Source organism: Spodoptera frugiperda, chromosome 25 (genome assembly GCF_023101765.2).
Source record: "Spodoptera frugiperda isolate SF20-4 chromosome 25, AGI-APGP_CSIRO_Sfru_2.0, whole genome shotgun sequence".
Taxonomy (NCBI): domain Eukaryota; kingdom Metazoa; phylum Arthropoda; class Insecta; order Lepidoptera; family Noctuidae; genus Spodoptera; species Spodoptera frugiperda.
The window spans coordinates 7,938,604-7,959,546 of record NC_064236.1 but is presented as its reverse complement, the minus strand read 5'-3'; the positions used below and the strand labels follow the sequence as shown (position 1 = coordinate 7,959,546).

Here is a 20,943-nt window from a genome sequence, read left to right as displayed (position 1 = left end):
TGTTTGAGTTTTACGCGATTTTTGATTGTTTGCTTAATATTGCAAGGTCCAGTTTTGTTTGAATGTTATTACGAGATTTTGAGTTATTATTTAAGTGTTGCTTGGTTACATTACAGAACAAACATATAATTTTAGGTGTACATACTGCATTCAACAGGAGACTGGATAATCACTGCTAGGGACAGAGATAAATTCGTGGATTTCTGCCCTGTGGGTGTCTATATCAGAAGGGGATTAAATCGCATGCATGAGTATAAATATAATTTATTAAATATCAAACTAATTATAAATATCTAATATTGTCCTACGCTGATTTTCAGTTAGTTAGTGCAGTAAGCTGTTGATATCTTCTTGAAAACCAGATCCATTACACAAAGTAAATGAAATACGATACAAGGATACTATAGTTTCCACATAAGCCAAGATTAGTTTTCTTTGACGAACGAAGCACGTAGCTATTAAATAGATAACATATTAGTTTAAAAAAAATGGCACTACTATAAAAGGAGACTTCTCAGCTTCCTGTAATTACTTATTAGCGAATACATACCAGATACTCGTTTTACAATGTATTTTTAATCGAACTGAATGATATTTAGACACACGAAGTTGCGATTGCATCAGTTTACTATTTCCTTGGTTCTGCTTGCACAAGGACATCCAACCGCTAGATAATTCGATGAATTTTGTTGCTGTGCCGTTCATAAGAAAATATAAAGTCGGTGTGTTTGTTTTTAACACAATCAAGAATAATACAGAGGGCCTTTTTGAGGGGGAAAAATCAACCAATAAGTTCTCCCGTCTTGGGCGAAGTGAGACGGCTAGTCACACTCTAACTGACTAAACACCACCTCGTTACTACTCCTGCTTTTCGAGCCGGAGTCCCGTTAAACCCGTTAGGTAGTCCACAGCTCTGGATCTGGAATCAGCCCTACTGGGCCCAAATGGCTCTTTGAGGCGCGTACGGAACGTGACGTCTTAGTAGTATCTTTTTATCATCTTTTATCATACTTTACTGATAATTTAAATTGCGTATATTAAATAACGTTTGAAATAAAGTTAAGTACCATGGCACATTAAAAGCTAATCGATAGACCCCCTTGTCAAAATCGGGTCACTAGGACCGACGTTAGGGAGGGCCAAATTGATATATGTACGTACAGCCATACACCCAGGCTGTCAATCATTAGGTAGGAACGGACCCCTTTCTACACTCGCTAATAAAACTTTTCATTGATTGAAATACTGACATTCAGCTAAATGGCATTGAGATTAAGGGCCAACCCCAAAATTGCGAAAAGTTCAGGGGAAAGCCTAAAGAGATGTCTCTTCCTAGATATTTCTAGCTGCTGACTACCTCTCGGAGCTATGGACTTCCTCTCGGAGATTTGGATCACCTCCCGGAGCTGCGGACTACCGGGGCTCCAGCTCAAAGAGCAGGAGTATGAACAGGGTGATTTTTAGTCAGTAAAAGTCTGACACTCCCTCTCACCTCTTCTGGAGAAAAAATTTAAAATTTTCCATTCTCAAAAAAAGACATACTAATTATGAATAATAATGTTTCGATTCAGATGGAGCCGTGGGCAACAGCCAGTATGAATATAAATCTGTTAAGCCCTTCAATTACATGCAAAACTAGTTGTCAAATCAACTGTGTATAATAAATTCAATGCACGAACTCTTTGGCTGAACGATGGCTTCGCCTCGAGTCACTTTGTCTATCGAAGCAGATCAGTATTTCGCGTGCGCTGTAGTTATAACGCTAATTTTGCTATGGGCAACACCAGCTATGTAATTGACAACATCATTACGTAGATTTATTACCACTGACCTACAAACTGGCAACATTGTTCTGTTCTCACCACTGAACTTGTTGATTCCCAGAAATGTAATCAATGTTGTAAATTGTCGTAAAGATCTATTGAAATGAGATTTATTTCATGAATTTATTCCAGTCTAAAGAATAAAAGGAAAAAATATTTCGGGTTCTTCCATTATTGACTCACTCTAAGTTACTATTCATTTGAATTGAACGTGTTTTCATGGTATGTCTTTAACGAGTCATTATTACGTTAAGATAAATGCCTTGCTAGGCTTTTTGTATATCACTCGATAAGACTCTCAGTCTGGCTTACCTCTCGTCCTAGTACAATGAAATAACCAGGCACAAAAAGCATAGCTTCGTTTTAGTTAAAGAACATTAATAACCCATACAGAAGGTGATTATGGAAATCCTCCATCGCGTTTCACTCGTAGAAAGGTACTTTCATTTTAATTGTACTTTTGCTTTCTTCAAAACTACAATCACGTGGTATCAATAAATAGTAATGTGATCTTCTACCTAGAAATCGAGATGTACCAGACATTTTTATTAGCTTGCAAACTATAATTAGGTTAAAAAACTATGTCAACCAGAAACCGGTGAATGACCATAATTTACTTTTATTATACCAGCAATTCAGTATTTGCATCTTCTTGCTAATCTATTTGCGTCGACTCAAATGTGACCTCATAGTGCTTGTGACCAAAGTCGCACAAAGTCGGTACTGAACTAAATTCGCCTTGCAAACTTTTTTCTTTGAAGGTTACATTTAAATATTTCCTGATCTGTCGACACCAATGCCAAGTATTGCGCCAGAAAGCATGCTCTGGAACCGCCAGATCTTCGGGCCGAAGGTCAACCCTCCGACGTTGTTCCTGGAAACCTGTGGCCAATCACGTAGGCACTAGATTATCGGAAATATAGAGACAATGATTGACACAATTTCCTATCTGATACGAGCGGTCGGCTTTGTCCGCATCGTGATTTCCTTAGATCGTAGATAATTTTTGAAGTTATAGCGTAATAATTCCCTTGGCCGAGCTGCTGCTGTATAGCACTGATGACTGGCCAAGTTCGAGCCTTGACATTACATATCAGAATTAATTTATACCTACAAATGTTGTGTTTATTTATATCCAGCCAAGCTACTAGTTAATTTAATTAAAATGATTATAGTTTTGCTTTGCGTGCGGTGGTCAATTTAATAAAACAAAAAATAAAATTTGTGACCGAGAGTGAGTCAGAATGTGGTTCCGGCTTTTTTCATGTCTCGATTATCATGTTCCGTATCCATATCCGTATGATAAGTGTCTAACTATATTCTATTTACGTCTACGAGCAAAGGATCACAAAAAGCAGTTTCTTATCTAATTAATATATCACTGTAATATGATCTTGTCTTGTAAGCTTTAGTTGTCAAACAATTCAAAATATGTAACTGAGTGAGTATATAAATATCTCACGGCTATTTTGCAAAAAGTTAACCGGTTAACAGGTTAGATTAGAAGTTGATAATTATGTTCGTTTAAAGACTAGGTGCGGAGATCTTGTTACCAGTAGCGTGCTTGTATGATTAGATGCGCGTATTTGATTAAAGTTGACCGACGTAACATACAATTCCTTATTATCCCTGTTTTTATGATTTAGGTGATCCTGATGGTAAGCATTCGCCGCCGCCATTGACACTCGAAACGCCAGAGGCGTTACAAGTGCCTTACCGGCTTTTCGGGGATTAGGATTTTAAGGTTTGTTGGGGAATCGGGGACTGGGAAGGAGTGTAGTTGGGCTTCCGGTAACCTCACTTACACAACGAAACTCATTGCAAGCGTTGTTTCACGTCGATTTTCTGAAAGGCCTTGGTATCTCTGCGGTCGAACCTCTCCCACACTTAAGGGTAGGAAGATATCTTCTCCCTGTAAGGAAGACATCCACACAAACTATCCCTACAATGTTATCACTGTTTTCACCAATTAATTATATAATTTAATAGAATAATTAGGTTACACACCGCAAATATGAATCGAAGAGTTTACTACGATTGTTACATATGAACACATTAGTTGTAACGAGCGAGTCTCAATGCAATGCAGGCATGAAATGTTGTGACATCTACATGTCTAGGATGAGTACATATAAGTATGTCTTCTCAGACTCTAAATGATATCACAACAGTTAATCTCTTAATTGAACATTGTTCTTTTTTATAATCAACTTAGAATTTGCATCCAAAATAAACAAATTATCTCTTGATCTAGAAAAATTACTTAGCGCTACTTACTCCAAATAAAGATTCGTGGGAGAATGATAATTTGTAAATAAAAATATTTTTTCCGCTATAGCTTTTGCGTGTGGTTTTGATGTGTGAATTATTCAAACGCAAGTATAATATAGTACTAGTACTAGTGATGTAACGAATGTCATATTTTAGACATTCGCGATTGCGAATATCTGCCAAAGATATTCGCAAATGCGAATATTGACACAAGGATTTGGACCAATAATTTGTCTAAGGTTTTATTTTGACAGCTTAGTTGATGCGCGAGTTGCGGCACACATTTGTTACTCTTTGCATTAACTTCTAGTCTTCTCAAAGCAAACATCAAAACAATAGATAAATGATCAAATTTTGGAGGACATCTAGTGTTCACCTAAATACCTACAAAGTAATTTAAATAATTCTTACACCCGATCAACAAACCCATCATAAAAAAAATATGTAAGCGTAATCCTGTGGATTATACAATAAAAGGTCTTGAGTACAGACCTATTATACATGTAGTACTTAGTAAAAAAAATATATGTACCTACTGAAAAAAATAGAAAATGGAGACCAACCAAACGAACAAACATTTGTAACTTTGTTGAAATTACAAATGACGTAAGGATTAGCGGTACATTTTTTTTTGTTTCAATGTTAATTAAATTACTTAACATCAGTTACATTTAGACCTAAAATATAATATCTTTATACAGTTACGGCAAAATGCTTTCTTGCCGTTTTACGGGTCCATCCGACCTCCATCGGTGGCCTTTTCTCTCTTGAATACAAATAGTGTAGATTCACGAAAATCACCAATACATTACTTGAACTTATATAATACTAGTCGTAGGCGTATTATTTGCATTTTCTTCCTACAATGAGTAAGTGTTTTTTTCGTGGGTGTACAATGTGTAAATGCTTCTATCGTGGCTGAGTTTAGCGTATAAGTTGCGTCTTCTTTTAAACTTTTACTGTCTACACATTTGACAGAGACCGGGCAGTAGCGCTCTCTGGTCATACATCTGAATCTTTAAAATTACATGTTAAAATCCGCAAAACCGCCTTTTTTTGGGGGAAAATCCCTCAACGTCCAGCCTTGGCCGTGGCGAGAGGGAGTGTCAGACTCTTACTGACTAAAAACCACCCCGTACCTACTCCTGCGTTCCCTGCGAGTCGGAGCTTCGGTAAAGCCGCTAGGTAGTCCGCCGCCGCTCCGGATTTTCAGCCCGCCTGCCAAACGTGGAGATTATGGCAAAGACCCTCTTTGTAAATAACTCTTCTGGTGATGCGGTTTTTCATGAGCGGTGCCGATTGCTTACCACCAGCGGATTCGTCTGTTCGTTTGATGACCTACTTATTCCAAAAAAATATTATGTACTAGAGGTGGAAATAGATTAGTAATACGTAGTAATTCGTTGGTCTTTGATGATGGATGCTTTATGCGAGCAACCGAAAATTGTTTTATAGTACGTACTTCAAAAGCGAAAACTTCTATAGTTTTTAAGCGACACCTGTTAATAAATTAGTATTGATTGATTACTCATTAAATTGCCAGTGTAACTACCTTTTAGTTTGATTTGTTGAACGATCGCCGTAGGTTCGCAAACCGGATATACAAACGACAGTATTTACTGCGTCATAGGCTTGTCTAACGTTTTCATTTGCACAAATTTTATTTAAATTTATTTCCCCTTAAATTAAAACTAGTTGCTTTATGCATTAACATTTGATTAGAATCCAGTCCAATTAGTCTTATGATATCTGGTATTTTAATCCCCGATGGTGAATATTTATTTTTTGCTTAATATTTCATTCAGGTTTCGTGTTTTGGGCGAGAAAATTAGTATGCCGAATTTGAATTTAAAAAATTTAATGACATTTCCGAAGAGAATTTGAATCAAACACGAGAGGTCTTCTTCGTTCAGCAATTGCACTTGTGACTATCGGTAACGCGACTGTCTTCTCAACAGGTCTCAATCGAGACACTGGTACCTATTTGGTCGTATATTAGGTACTATTTTTAATTCCAAAATCTCTAGAGACGTACCAATAGAAAGTAATTGAAGATGATCCCTCTTTTTAATTAAGACCCTCTAAGATTAATTTTGGAACAATTATTTTTAGGTAAGCTTTTTCCAAATTGGCTATAATTTTAAGATAAAGACTAACGCCTACGTGAAGAATTATTTTTTCTATTGTACAAAATTTTGAATATAAAAAGCAATTTATTATTTGGATACCTACTTTTTTTTGGTGTCGGGGGTAACCTTCAAAAGTCTCCTAGCTTTTTGGGGATAAAAGACTAGGGGTGTTGGAGTTTTACCTCACTAAATCCTGGTGGCCACCTTTAGCACCTGTACGAGTATTATTTGTATACCTAGAGTAGCTAAGAGGCGTGCCAGCTGTTGTATTAGCAAATATAAAATAACAGCGAAAAAACGGGCGTCATAATAGTATAACCTATTTCCATTATTAAAGTAGTTATAAATAAATGCTTTGAAAACACGAGTGAAGTCGCGGCACAAACTACTCATATGTTAATGGAAACATCCGCATAGTACCCCAATACCCTATTTTGGTGAGCGGGCTCTTTGTATGGGGGAGTTGTTCGCTGGTTATCATGGCTTACCGGTTAACAGGAGATGGCGGTGAAAATCGATAACGAAAATAAAAGGGGTCGTGACGTCACTGCGCGGTTGCATTGTAACACACGATACGTCATAATTATCACCGTTGTTATCGATGGAAAAATAGTAACGTAAAAAGTGAGATTTATTCATTTAAAAGCATGTGTTTATTAAGGATGTGTTATACATAAAGCGAAGCTAGAGGGAGTGTTAATCTCTTACTGACTAAAAACTACCACGTAACCCGGTAAACCCGATGGGCAGTCCGCAGCTCCGGGTCGGGTCCTACTGCATCCCATCCGTGGTGATCTGCACCCTACACTACACTTGCCTGTAAATGCTGGCAACAGGAGGTACAGGTACAGAGATACTGGCTATTTATATACATTCCTACATATGTAAAGGAGCTGAGGGCCTAGCTTACCACTGGTGAAAACGGACTCGACTAACCTGTTGTTTATGCGTACTATGGATGCGTACTATGGAATCGTGCTGTGGATGTGTACGATGGCTTCCGTTCTATAGATACATCACATACATACTCGAGCTACGCGTCTACCTCGCACAGCTACTTTGCAGCAGCGCATTTTCATAGCACATCTTACACGCACAGCTACATAGTTTAGTATCGATGGAAATGGTCACATAGTTTTATAGCTTAGCTTATTAATACATCTTCGTAGCATATCTACATAGCACATCTATGGTGTAAAGCACCCTTATTATGTATTACGTAAAAATAATTCGCCTTTAGTATGCTGTTAGACTAGATTTTAGGCCAAGCAGTCACTGTTTGACATAATGTTCTTACTTAGCTTACTTAAACGACATAAAAAAAATATTGCATAGATCGATCAATGATATTGGCATATTAAAATACAGGTGTCCAGCTGTATAAGAACCCTCGGTAACAATAACGTCCTCTAAAAAATGGGTCTGATAGAACTGGTTGATTGTGGGTGTAGATACAGACATAATATAATGTCGATACATAAGTATGGTATGTACTAGTCGCGGATTATGTAACACGTTACCGTCCCTTTGCAAAAAAAGGTCAATCCATTTACGTTTTTTTTTTGTAACACACTTTAAGTATCACAAGGGAACGTCAAGTAAGTCATATTATGAAAATTTAATTACTTTTTTTATTACATGTATAAAACTTAAAATAGACTTGGCTTTAATTAGGCATGATTGTGGTCCTTGGGTACTCGTTAAGGATAGAAGTAACTTTATTCATAACAAAAAACCTTTTGCAATTATTATTAATCTTAATGTAATTAATTAATTAGTTTTGTTTTACAGTCAGTTACGAGATACAACCAGAGGTAATGAAGCTCGAAGGTCATTGGAGACTGCTTTGTATTTTTGCTAACTTATCTACATATTAACTAACTATACAGTGTCTACCTCTATGCAGATATTCAGCTCTCTATATTTCTGACAAAAGATTTAATTACCGCCTCTCTTTTGAAGTCCCTTGCTCGGTAGTCGAACGAACGAAGTTCTTACTACTTACTTCACAAATTGAAACATCATAAATTAGGTATTCGTTGCAGATGGTGACCATAGGGTGGTTTTAGTGAGGAAGGAATCCTACACTCCGTATTCTTTCTTCCCAAAACTCTAGGCGCATCTTCAAGGATTCCCGATCGTCTTAAAAGGGGTATAACTTTCCAAACTGAATGATATTGAAACTGGTCGAACAATGTATTCTAATATGCATTTTAATCAGTGATCATATCTGCTGCACCATATTTCAAAGTCTTATTGAGAAACATATTTGTTATTTCTATATTAAAGATTGTAATATTTGTAAATTAATGACGATGGTACAGCAATATGCCGGGGATCGCCAGACCGTGGTGATTCGCCCTCCTTTCAATTTTGCCTTTAGTTAGAGGATGTCCGCTCATTTTAATTGGGATCCGACCAGCTAGCTACGAGTATATAATATTTCAAATTAAATAATTGACTATTTCCATAATAACGAGTAGGTATCGTTTTAGACCGTACTGCAACGTAAATGTTTTATTTATAAACAGGATGTTTTTTTTTTCTTTTGAAATCTCATAGAATAGTGTCATCGCATATATTTTTTTTTTTACAGAGGAAAATTACCGTAGATTGTTATAGTAATTGTATTATGGTTATCATTTTAATGTTTTAGTAGATTGTTAGTTGTCATGTTGTAAAAGTGTTGTTGATCGAGTGGCCGCAAGTGTGACAAAACAGTCTCGGTTTCGACCCCTTTTTTTTTTGAGGTTGGAAAATCATCCAATGACTTCTCCCGCCCTGGGCGAGGCGAGACGGAGTGTCAGACTCTTACTGACTAAAAACCACCCCGTTCCTACTCCTGCCCGTTGAGTCGGAGCCCCGGTAAACCCGCTAGGTAGTCCGCAGCTCCGGATTAGGCATCAGCCCTACTGGGCCCCATCTGTGGTGGTCTGATGGCTCTTTGAGGCGCGCGCAGAACGCGACGCCCGCACGCACTGGTCTGGTTCTGGTCGGGCGGCGAGCTACAGGGCAGACCGCAAGCGTATGTTCCACCGTGTCCTCCGGGCGGTCTTCGCAGTGATGACACCCGGGCGTTTCCTCCCGCCCAATCAGAAACAGAAACCTACCGAAGCTTCCATGTCCGGTAAGCACCTGCGTCAGGCGGTAGGTGAGGACGCCGTCCGCTCGCTGTCGGATCAGGCAGTGTCCCAGGGTAGGGTTGCGTTGGCGATAAGTCTAGATATCGTCAACGCTTTTAATTCCCTACCCTGGAAGGCAATCAGGGAGGCTCTTGTTTATCACAGAATTCCTCCCTATTTGCAAAACATTATCGGGGCCTACCTATGCGACCGGCACATTCGCTATGTGGGCCGGGGCGGTAGCGTTCAGCGGAGGGGGATTACGTGTGGGGTTCCACAGGGATCTGTGCTGGGTCCTTTATTGTGGAACCTCGCTTATGATGCGGTCCTGCGTGTCGAACTTCCTGCTGATGTCCATGTCATTTGCTATGCAGATGACACGTTGGTCATGGCTAGTGGGACTAACTTTGAGGACACTATCCGGCTTTCAGAGCTCGGGGTGGCAAAAGTCGTGGCTTCTATTCGCGGACTGGGCCTGGAAATAGCGCCTCATAAAACTGAGGCTCTATGGTTCCATAAGCTCCCGAAGACCAGGGAGCCACCCAGTTCGTCATTGTCTACGTTGGAGATGCGCATGTCCAGGTTGGGCGATACATAAAGTATCTAGGCCTAACCTTGGATGGTCGGTGGGGCTTCGAAGAGCATTTCGAACGCCTGGTCCCCCGAGTCGAGAAGGCAGTGGGTGCTCTGCACAGACTGCTGCCTAACATTGGGGGACCTCGAGAAGAAGTTCGCCGCCTCTACGCGGGTGTCGTGCGATCGATGGTTCTTTACGGGGCGCCTGTTTGGTCAGCTCGACTATCAGGCGTCCGACGCTGTAGGACGAAAATATATCGCTTGCAGCGGAAAATAGCCATCCGTATCGCACGAGGATACCGAACGGTGTCCTTTGAGGCGGCAACTCTCCTGGCTCGCTTTCCGCCGTTGGACATCCTGGCGGATATGGACGCGAAGGTGTATGACCAAATCCGCACTGCCCGCCGAAATGGCGGTAGCGTGCCAGGAGTGGCGTTCGTAAGGCTGAGGCGGCAAGAAAGGCGACACGCGCTCGAGCGGTGGCGTGAGCGGCTTGAACAGCCGGAGTACTCACGCAAGCGCGTTGTCGAAGCCATTCTGCCGCACTTCGAAGCCTGGCTTAAGAGAGAGGAGCGGTGAGTACCTGAACAGGATTGGGCGAGAAGCTACGACGAATTGTCATCACTGTGGAGGTGACCTGGATTCCGCACAGCACACGCTCGAAGAGTGCCCAGCGTGGACCTCTGAGCGGCGGATCCTGGTCGCCAGGATCGGGCGAGATTTGTCTCTGTCAGCAGTAGTTAGGGCTATGTTGGCAGAGACAGAAAATTGGAGGGAAGTGGCTTCCTTTTGTGAGACTGTAATGTCCCAAAAGGAGGCTGCTGAGCGGGATCGCGAGAGGGCCGATCCCGTTCGTAGAAGGCGTCGAGGAGGCAACCGCCTTGACGCCTAATACGCCGAAATTCCGCTTGTATAACTGCAAGCGGTCCTTTGGGGCCACGGGCGCATAGAGTGGGGACTCTAGGCGCCCACCCAGTGACCTCAGGGAAGACGGCGGCACAGTGGTCACGTGCTGCCGTGCAACTTGCACAGCAAGGCTCATGGGAGACACACGTCTCCCTAGGGAAGTGCCGTAACAGGCGTTGCACCGTGGGGCTCCGGAGCAGGTCTATTGAGAGGACCCGGTGCCCCTTAAGGGTGGCCACCGGGGTGGTTTTAGTGAGGTAAAAATCCCACACTCCCTAGTTTTTTATCCCCAAAAAGCTAGGCGCCTTTTGAAGGTTTCCCCCCGTCACCAAAAAAAAAAAAAAAAGGTGAGGACGCCGTGGCGCCTCTCTAGCCACTCCTCAAAGACTTACAGCTGCAATGACAGCAAGCCCAGGCTTCGACCGCTGCTGGGTTTATTATGTTTTTTTTTTTAGCGTTGATAAGTCTGCGTTTGACCAACATCTCGCTTACTGCCAGTTTTGTATAACATCTAGTGACCATGGGCGGCGCTGATCGCATGCCATCAGGTGACTGTTCTGCTCGTTTGCCACCTATTCCATAAAAATCCTCCAATAAAGGAATTACCTAAGTGGCTTATTATATTATGTATAGGTACCATACCAACATACATTATTCGAATCCAGTAAAAAGAGAAGTCGTTACCAGCGAAGAAGCCTATTTGATAGAGAAATTATTGGATTTTATTAGCAAATCCTTATAATATCCATCCTTGTTTTTTTTTTATTAATAAGAATAGATTAGGGTCTTAATTAAAAAAGATTTTCTGGCTGGGGAATTGGGATTTATTTTTGAATTTAAATGTTACTCATAGAGTAGATATATTATATTATTTTCGCTAATAATAACGTTAGTACCTAGCGAAAGGTAGCTTAATCCACCACTTGTAGGTCAGAGTGCCTTTTCATAAAATAGATTCAGACATAACGTTGAAGATTTGGACAAATAAAGTCCACGTGTTGAACAAGCTTGATTAAAATGTCAGTCTGTCAGACAAACAAGTAAATTACATACAAAAATACGTTTTCAAATGAAGCTATTGTGTTTTTCGACAATATTAGGCTCTTAATAATCCTATTTTTGTCCACCGGAATCATGCACTGGAGACAGACAGTGGTTACATGCACTTGACAGCAATTTAATTTTAACGATCCTTTTTATATTGCCACGGTTCGAAACACAAGACGAAATAAAATAACAAAATAGTACATTTATTTACAGATTATATGACGTCTACCTAAATAAGAAGAAGAGTTCTAAATTACTTGTGGTTGAGGACTTTCAAAAATATTTTGAGTATTTTTACCGGCCCAGCCTTAGTACAAGTTTGCATCTGTACACTTAGTACGAGAGTAAATCAAACTACTAAGGGCACTGAGTGGCACTGACAAATCAATAAAAGACTCGATTTTAGAACATGGTACCTTAATTTATTGTTGACACTTGGGAAAAATAAAATGTAAATTAGTTAAATCCTTTTAATGTCTTTTTCACCAAAATGGAAGCGATCTTTCGCGTGCACACCAAAGGACCAAAATTCATAGCTTTTGGTCCTTAGAGCCGCTAGTCAACCTGATCGATGCATTTTACTAAAGATACAATAATTATTCATTTTAAGAATTAGTAGTCGCATTTTGTGGTCGGAAAAAAACCGAGATAGGAAGTCCTTTTTGCGGTAGTGATGGGTCACTAACATAAATGGTGGTAGCGTAGTGGTTTTCCCTTAAATCTTAAGACTTAAAAGCCTAGGTAATTGGATGAATGGGAAAGTCCAACCGCGTAACTTAGGACCCTCCATAACAGGTACAAGGAAAGAGTGGCATCAGGTATCTAAGATAGGTACTATGAAGGTAGTACGAAAGCACCTGGGAATTAAATTATAAGATATTTTTAAATGTCATGTTTAAATCTACCTATTCTGTTTTTTTCCTCATAGGCGACCGATACTAAGCTTTACTAAGATTAGTGTCAACTTTCAGTGATTTTCGATTTTTCGTAAATAATAACAGCGGTTTTAAAAAATGCAGCTATAAAAGAAAATGTATGAATTCAATTAATTATTATGTACGAGATAAAGTATATACCTACCTACAGAATGACACGCCCGATGCTATTATGTAAATATCATGTAAACGTATTCGTCCCATAATTTATATCTTACTAGTACCTAACTGTACTGATGCTGGTGGTGTATTTAATTAAAGTTTACTTAAACCAGTTTCTTCTTAAAAAAAGAATATTATTTAGTGTGAAAAAAATAACGAGTTTTTTATATATAGTTGGCTATGTAGATACGGCTATAGATCAAGCTATGCAAAACCACTATAAATTGACCGTTGAAAGTGGGGAAATATCATATAATGCGAGTCCATGATAAACTGGTTTGTGTATACTTCAATGTGTAGCTGCATATACACACTTGGACCGAAGTGGTAGAATCATGACAGCATGTCAAATGTCGTCTCAGCTCGACGCCCAAGCCTCGATTCGTGTTCTATGATCTGAAACCAAGGCTGCAATAATCGCTACCTACGATTAATTCAATAAGTACTACATTTCACACATACTCACATTACACATTACAAAAAAAATTGAATTATTTTTCACAAGTTATGTTACGAAAACCATGTAGGTATGTACTTAATAGGAAATGCGCCCGCAACTCCACAATCCATGCTATAACTGAACATTTTGAATCATCAGTTAAAACTTAAAATAAAAATCTTTAATTAAGATTTCCCAAGGATACGTAGACTACATCCATCTTTAACTACTTATTTGAGATAATAAATAAACAATAGGTAACATAAAAATGTATAATAAGGAAGTAATTACGTTCCATAGTAGATAATATAATTAAAACCAATTAAATGACTAAGTATTCAATAAATAATAAATCAAACGATTCTTTAATAATAAAGTGTTCGTGTATTGCGTTGAACTATTATGCAAATAATACATTGTAAAAAATATTTTTAAATATCTCAATAAAATATTCAGCACGTGTAACATTGCCTATTATTATTTAAAAATTCAATTTATTATGTGAAGTATAATTCCTACTTACAAAATGGAGTCTCTTTCATCAACGAAATATTGTAACCAAGAGTTGTATTGTGAACCTGATTGGAAAAGAGTAACCTATGGAATGTCTTCCTCTTTCTCTCCCCTCCATTGGGAATCAAAATTTCGGAACGAGCAAATAGGCTCACTAGTGGACTGACTGTCAGACTGACATTTTTAATATTTTGTTTGACGATGCAGTGCCATCCTTGTCTAATTGTAATAAATTATTTTTTACTACGATGTCAGGTGCCTATTAATTTAAGCATATTTAAAAGTCCATCTTTAGAAATTCCATTACCGTATCTCCACCTCGCAGAGTTTGAGAATTGGTCTCAAATACGTAGTATGTACCTTATTATGATACCCGCATCATCTAACCATAGGTCCTAACCATTTCTAGATCCTACCATCCAGATTATAATGAAGGATCTTATTTCAACTTTACTAAGCATTGTGTCAATAATAAAATCTCAATAAATTTATCAGCATTAGGTATAGATACGGTAATAATATAAATGCAAAACTATAGTATACTGCTTATTAGTAGGCAATGTTTAATAATATTAACACTTAAAAGGTTAAATAACTAGTTGTTAAACACTTATTACGGCAGTCGAAACCTGACTTTTAATTGAATTTAATAATCACTTTGCTTAGTTGTATACTAATGAAACGGTGACTCGAAGTTTGCATGTTGCATCAAAATTATTCTCGATTATATTTGCCAGTAGGGAAAGACCGTAAATGGTAGGTATTGCACAACTTGTGAAAGATATAAGATGATGCGGGTTTAACCAAGAAGAAAAAACCTAAGCTATCTAATTATCAGACAGTTTAGTTAGTCATTATGTAACCCGTTATTTGTTGATGTAATTAGTGGTATTGTAAACTGGGCATACACAATCATAAACACATCGACTTGGGATATTGTGAAAAAGTGGAGTCATTTTAGTTCTTCCTCGTTATGATTATCAGTGTGCTCTACCTATTTTCCAAATTACATGTATACAAACTTCGCAAAAAATATTTCACAGTATGATTTCATTAAGTCTGGTGTTCGATAATACTAAAATGAACACATAGTCTAACTACCAAATAACTCCTCAAGATGTAACCTCCAAATTAATTGATTATTCATATGACAATGTCGTTTTGTTGATTTAGTAATTATTATTAAAGATTAAAGTCTAAAATTTGGACATCAACAAACTTTTATAGAACTAGAATCCTATTGAAACAATTGACACTTATTTTGGTTTCTGATTTAAAAGAATTTGTAAATAGTAAAAAAAAACATAAAACAAACTTCTCGTATTTACGATCAGATGATTGTGCAAAATATTTCGGTAGCCACATTATTATATTAAACAATTATTCTGATCTAATAGAAGCAATGACGCGATCTATCGACACAGTTCAAGGCACTATAAGACCATAATTATTATAAAATGTAATCATAGTTTCAAGATTAAAGTGTGGAAAACCTGTCAATTTATAACTTCATTCGTGCCCCGGGTGTATTACCACGGCATAGCAATAGGGACGTATGACTATTAGAGTGGAAATTCACCTATTATAAAAAAAACGCTAAAATATTTATTATCTTGATTGACGCGTGCTACAGATTAATGCGGGAAATATAACTTTTTTATTATAGTATTTACTAATATTAATACTAATTAAATAACGTTTATCGTTCCCTAATTGAGTCAATTAATATTTACTTAACTTTATTATAAGTAATGTTACTTCAAAGAACCATCTATTATGGAACGGCTATTAAGTAATAAATAGTAATAATCTTCATGGTAACTCTATCATCTTAGACCCTTTTACATGGTAATGGTCCTATTCTTAGCTAAAGGTTATCTTGAAGGACCATGATGGTAGGTGCGTGCGTACCAAAGGACCACAAATTATTAACATATAACACAATAACAGTAAGTAGAGTTTTGATAATAAAAATTCGATAAAAAATGCCTAATTTATTAAAAAAGGAACAATTGAGTCCAAAGTTGATTAAATAAACATATACCTAACTATCATGGTAGACGCAACAATTAGTGTTACAGGTCATTCATTATTTACTGGCTGATCTTTAGAGCCTTTTTTTTGAGGGGGGAAAATCATCCAATGACTTCTCCCGCCTTGGGCGAGGCGAGAGGGAGTGTCAGACTTTTACTGACTAAAAACCACCCGGTTCCTTCTCCTGCTTTTCGACCCGGAGCTCCGGTAAACCCGCTAGGTAGTCCGCAGCTCTGGATCAGGATCTTTAGAGCCTAGGCTTAAACAATTTTCTTAAGAACTTCTGCTATTGGTCATAGAAAATTAATTTGTGAATTTGGCTTACCCATTATTAAGAATCTGATTGACGATTAGGAACTAAGCCAAAAATATATTATTGATACGTATATGTTTTATGTGTCGTGAATAGAACCCTAATTGAAGTTAAAATTGATACCTTTGTTATCAATCCACAAAACCACATTGTACCTAAAGGCACAAGTGGCAAAAAAATTAATATGTTTTGACTTGAGTCTATCAAATTGCTTTTATAAATAAAGGAATTCCCAACAATGTTTTTGTTATGACTAGACATGATTCTGTGCAATATTGTTAGGAAAGTTCCTCTACTGTTGTAATTAGAACATTTTAATTTGGTGGAACGAGGTGTTCCTTCAGTGTCAATGTCGCTTGAGTTACACTTCACGCTTCATTACAGGTTCAAGCTTCATTACGGTTCGATTTTTAAATTAAATAAACTTCATGTTTCACGCACTACCGAAACAGGAACTTTGTGTTCTAGAAGTTTCCATTCGCTCGAACATTGATTTGGCTTCATGGCATCTTTTTTTGTTGTGGTACATACTCTCCCTATTACAAGAAAACTACTTACCAAAACACGCTGTGTAAAAATAGAATTCGTTTCGTAATTCGATGCCCTTTAAAGCAGGATATTTTCTAAAGATAGTTCTTGTCGTTTAATAGTCAATTTAATGTAAAGGTAATAAAGTTAATTATCTTTTGTTCATGTTCTACCAGGATAAGCTTTTTGGTCGCGACTTTATACGCTCGCAAAATGCTGCGTCTACATTGGGCGTATGCGCCGTTCTCACAACATTTGCGAGCTACTCCTGGACCATGGACTCATCATACGAATCTGTATTTATTTTTCTAGGAAATACATAACCTAACCATATCCCCTATTTTCAGTAATACAAAAACTGATATAATAATGTCATCTATGTATAAAATCAAGTTAGTTTAAAAACGCGAATAATTATTAATAAGTTCTGCGATTCGTACCTACCAGGTTACTGGTTAATTAATCAGTCGATGTCCAATAACAAACAATGGTAATGATCTAAAGATATTCATGAGTTAACAGCAAGGATGGCGCGGCACAGAAACTCAGCGTCGATGTAATTGCAGGCATTGTTTGGCTTGCAACTGATTTGTCTACTTCAAACAATTGACCTCTTTCGTTTCGTAATATTCACTTCAACGAAGCGTAAGAAGGAAAAAGGATCAATAAAAAAAAAACTAACATTTTCCATTCAACATCCAGAAGTGGTGTCCAGGTAGGAGGTAAACAATGAAGCTGACGGCTCATAGTTTAAGATGGTGGCAAAAAGACCAGCCCATTGAAATATCCCATTGGATGTGATAAAAATGGTCCTTACTGCTCCTCTTCGAGCTTTTTACCGATACAAATAAATCCAAAAGGTGGTTCCGGGCAAGAAGGCAGACCGAAGGTTAGCACTAAACCAGGCCAGATTCCGTTGAACTCAAGTTGAAATAATGTGTACGTGACTGAACTCCGCATGGAACACAACAAACAGTAGAATGTAGATCGGCAGTAAGTAACCGGTGCGGCCGCTGCGCCGCCGGAGCCGCGAGATGGCGCGTACTTGACCGCGGGGGAGACACGAGCCGCCACTCAAGACCTTAGCCTGAATGTGCATGACTCGATTTTTTATGCGAAGAAACCTCGCCCCAGTAAGCATTGGACACGACTCGTCCTCCGAGTTGACTCCATGCCCTGCACGACACCACACCGACTCTCACGCACTTGACATTGAATTTATTCAGAGGATTACGAAGGTGCTGCAATAGACGCCGACCTCACCCGGCGAACACTCGCGGAGCGCACCCGAGATGTGGCACCTTGGTGACAGACATTAGGCGAGCACATGCCAGTCGCCGGCTCACGTAATAGCTCCGTTCATTAGTGTTACGCTACATGACCGGAGTAACATTGATGTTGGAGGTAAACCGATTACGTAGTTAGGCGGTGTACACATTTTATTGTTTACCCATTGTTTACTTATAAAATGGAAAATGTAAAATGATAAGTGAAACGGTCTGCGTGTCGGAGGGTACGTGTCACTAACGAACTGCACATATTTGCCTTGATCTGTTTGCCCCGACTTGAATCAAAGAGGACAAGGCTATACTTTTCAGTTCACGCCACGATCACAATCTGAATCATTTGTGGCAGCCGTGTAATTATTCAGCTTTTGCAATTATAAGTAATTTTATGGCTCTGCAATGAAGAATTCGTTATAAGATGGGATTGAATGCACTGCCCAGCGAGCCCAGGAACATTAATTGACGCGACTTGATGACGGTTTTGCTGTAAATGGCTGTAACAATGTACGCGGTACGTAGATAAGACAATAGATTAAGTATAATAATAATAACTACTTGAATCCGTTGCCTGTGCAAGTAGCAGCTGGCTTGGCTATGAATATTTAGCAGTGGGTATAATTATAGGAGCCTCGACATTGCCCCGGATGGCAGTCGAACTGTGCGATGCCGGAACCGACGCATGTTCTTGAAAGGGTCACATACTCTGTAGACGCGTTAATTAAACTCACAATACATTATGTAAACACATGAAGCAATTACACCAAGTACACAAAGCATTACTCTGATATTATTGCAGGCACGCATAATAACAACCGCACATAAGGATTTTCTTGTTTTCGCATGAATTTGTTGCTTATACGGTTTTATAATACAAGGTAGACAATAAATAGTTGGTGCTAACGGTGACAAGACGGCTTTTTAAACGGTATTGAAAACTGTTTTTATTGGATGGTGTGAACAAAAACGAGAACAAAGCTAAGATTTTTCAAAACAAGGAAATCTAAACTGTTTTACTAAGAGAAAGGAATTTGTAGGTAATACATAAAATGAAGTCTGATAGGGGAGAATGGAGAAAGAGGACATGAGGGGTACCTCATGTCCTCGCCTGTTTCCTGTACTATTTGGTGTGGCCTGTTAGGCGTCTACCGACGCCACACCAAATAGTTTAGGAAACAGGCACAAAAATAAGAAGCAGAAGTTTTGGTGAAGTGACAATACACAGAATCCACATTATTTATTTTCAAAAGCGTTCTTTTTTATCATTAGGCGTCGCCTAGCCTAATATGTAGAAATGAGTACCTACTTTAACACTATTATCCATGCATGGTCATTGAACTTTCTGTCTGCATATTCGCATTATATTCTTATGGGTAATAAACCTAGATGGCACCTCAACAAATAATCATTTGCTTATTACTACATTCACGATGCAAGCTAGCCACGTAAAGTCGTTAAATATCGTAAGTGACCCGGTTGTGGCCACTTTAAGAATTTTGTCGACTTTGAGGCTTTCTTAACTTATAGTTTTTGTTATCACGAACATATTTCTTGTAAAAAGTCATTTAACATGTATTAACCTTGCCTAAGAAAACCCTTTTTTTAAAGAACGTCCAATAGAAAAATAACTGTATAAAAAAGAAAAAAAAAGGGAGTTTGTGCCATTTTTGGCCAGGTTCGTGCCATTTCTGGCCACGGTCGTGTGCCAGTTCTGGCCATCAAAAATACAATAAAAGTAATCAAAATTTATTAATTAAATTTCACATTTTATAAACAATGGTTTTCATTTAGTTTGGAAAATATGAAATATTATTACTTCACTTGAATTTAACTTACAAATAAAGAGATCAACATTTCTATGACGTTGGTAAAAGCTGCAAAGTAAACTGACCTCCCTTTGTGTGAAGGCAATTTATTGCATCTCTGAAAATGAAAAATATGTATTTGTTGATATGTAAAGCCAAGGAAAAAAAGCCACGATAAAATAAAGGGGAAGAAGTCGGGTGTCTGTGTACATTAGTTTTGGCCAGCCATGTGGCCAAAGATGGAGAAATTCATAATTTTATCTCCATTAGTGGCCACCTTCTAAAAACCTCACTTCTGAAACATATGGCGACAAAATAACTTTAGTTTCACTTAGACAATATATTCTTAATGTAGTATTAACATAAACATCCAAACAATAAGCAAAGATTTAAAAAATAAAAACCAAATCCTCACCCGCTCGCCTTAGCCTTTTTGTTAAGAACTTAACAATTTCATCCTCAACTAAAAAGAATGACGTGTTGCATCGAAGTGAAGTTTGACACATTAAAGCTGCCAACGGTATTATTGTCTCCAATATTCAATATTTTAAATACTGTACATCACAGAGTAATTTATTTGTCCATGCCTTAGTTATAAATATTTGAAGGCCCAAGTGGCCACAAAGGGGTCGATGGCCACAACCGGGTCACTTGCCCTAAATAGATATTTTTACAATGTTTTCAACATTTTTTGCATTAATTTGGTCTCGATTTCCTTGCGATATTCGCACGTTTTTGCCCCTACGATGAGAATAAGTATAAAATACTCAGTGTCACCTAGTATGATTCTTAAATAGTTGTTTGGCGATCTTCATTATCCATGTATCTGGTCATACAAGTAAGCCAATTAGGAGTACTTCAGGCCTCATTCTTCAGGAATTCTCGGATAAGATTAGCATAAATTATTGAATAAGGTTATGGAAACAGGTTAGCATATCTAAGCGACTCCTATTCACATTACCGATGTTACTTTTATGCGTCCATTACATACGTAACGTAGTCTGGAGAAGATACACAGCTTTAGCATAATGGTAATTAGATTAACTATCTTCATATC

The 20,943-nt window shown here is 38.2% G+C and overlaps 1 long non-coding RNA gene across 1 annotated transcript in view; it reads right to left on the bottom strand.

Annotated features, from left to right (window-relative positions):
* The window catches only part of LOC126912367 (uncharacterized), a 197,679-nt gene extending 177,084 nt beyond the window's left edge, over positions 1-20,595 (bottom strand). The window contains exon 1 of the long non-coding RNA XR_007707061.1: positions 19,973-20,595. This is a non-coding gene — a long non-coding RNA (uncharacterized LOC126912367). The remainder of the gene's footprint in view (positions 1-19,972) is intronic.
* Between the last annotated feature and the right edge of the window lie 348 nt (positions 20,596-20,943).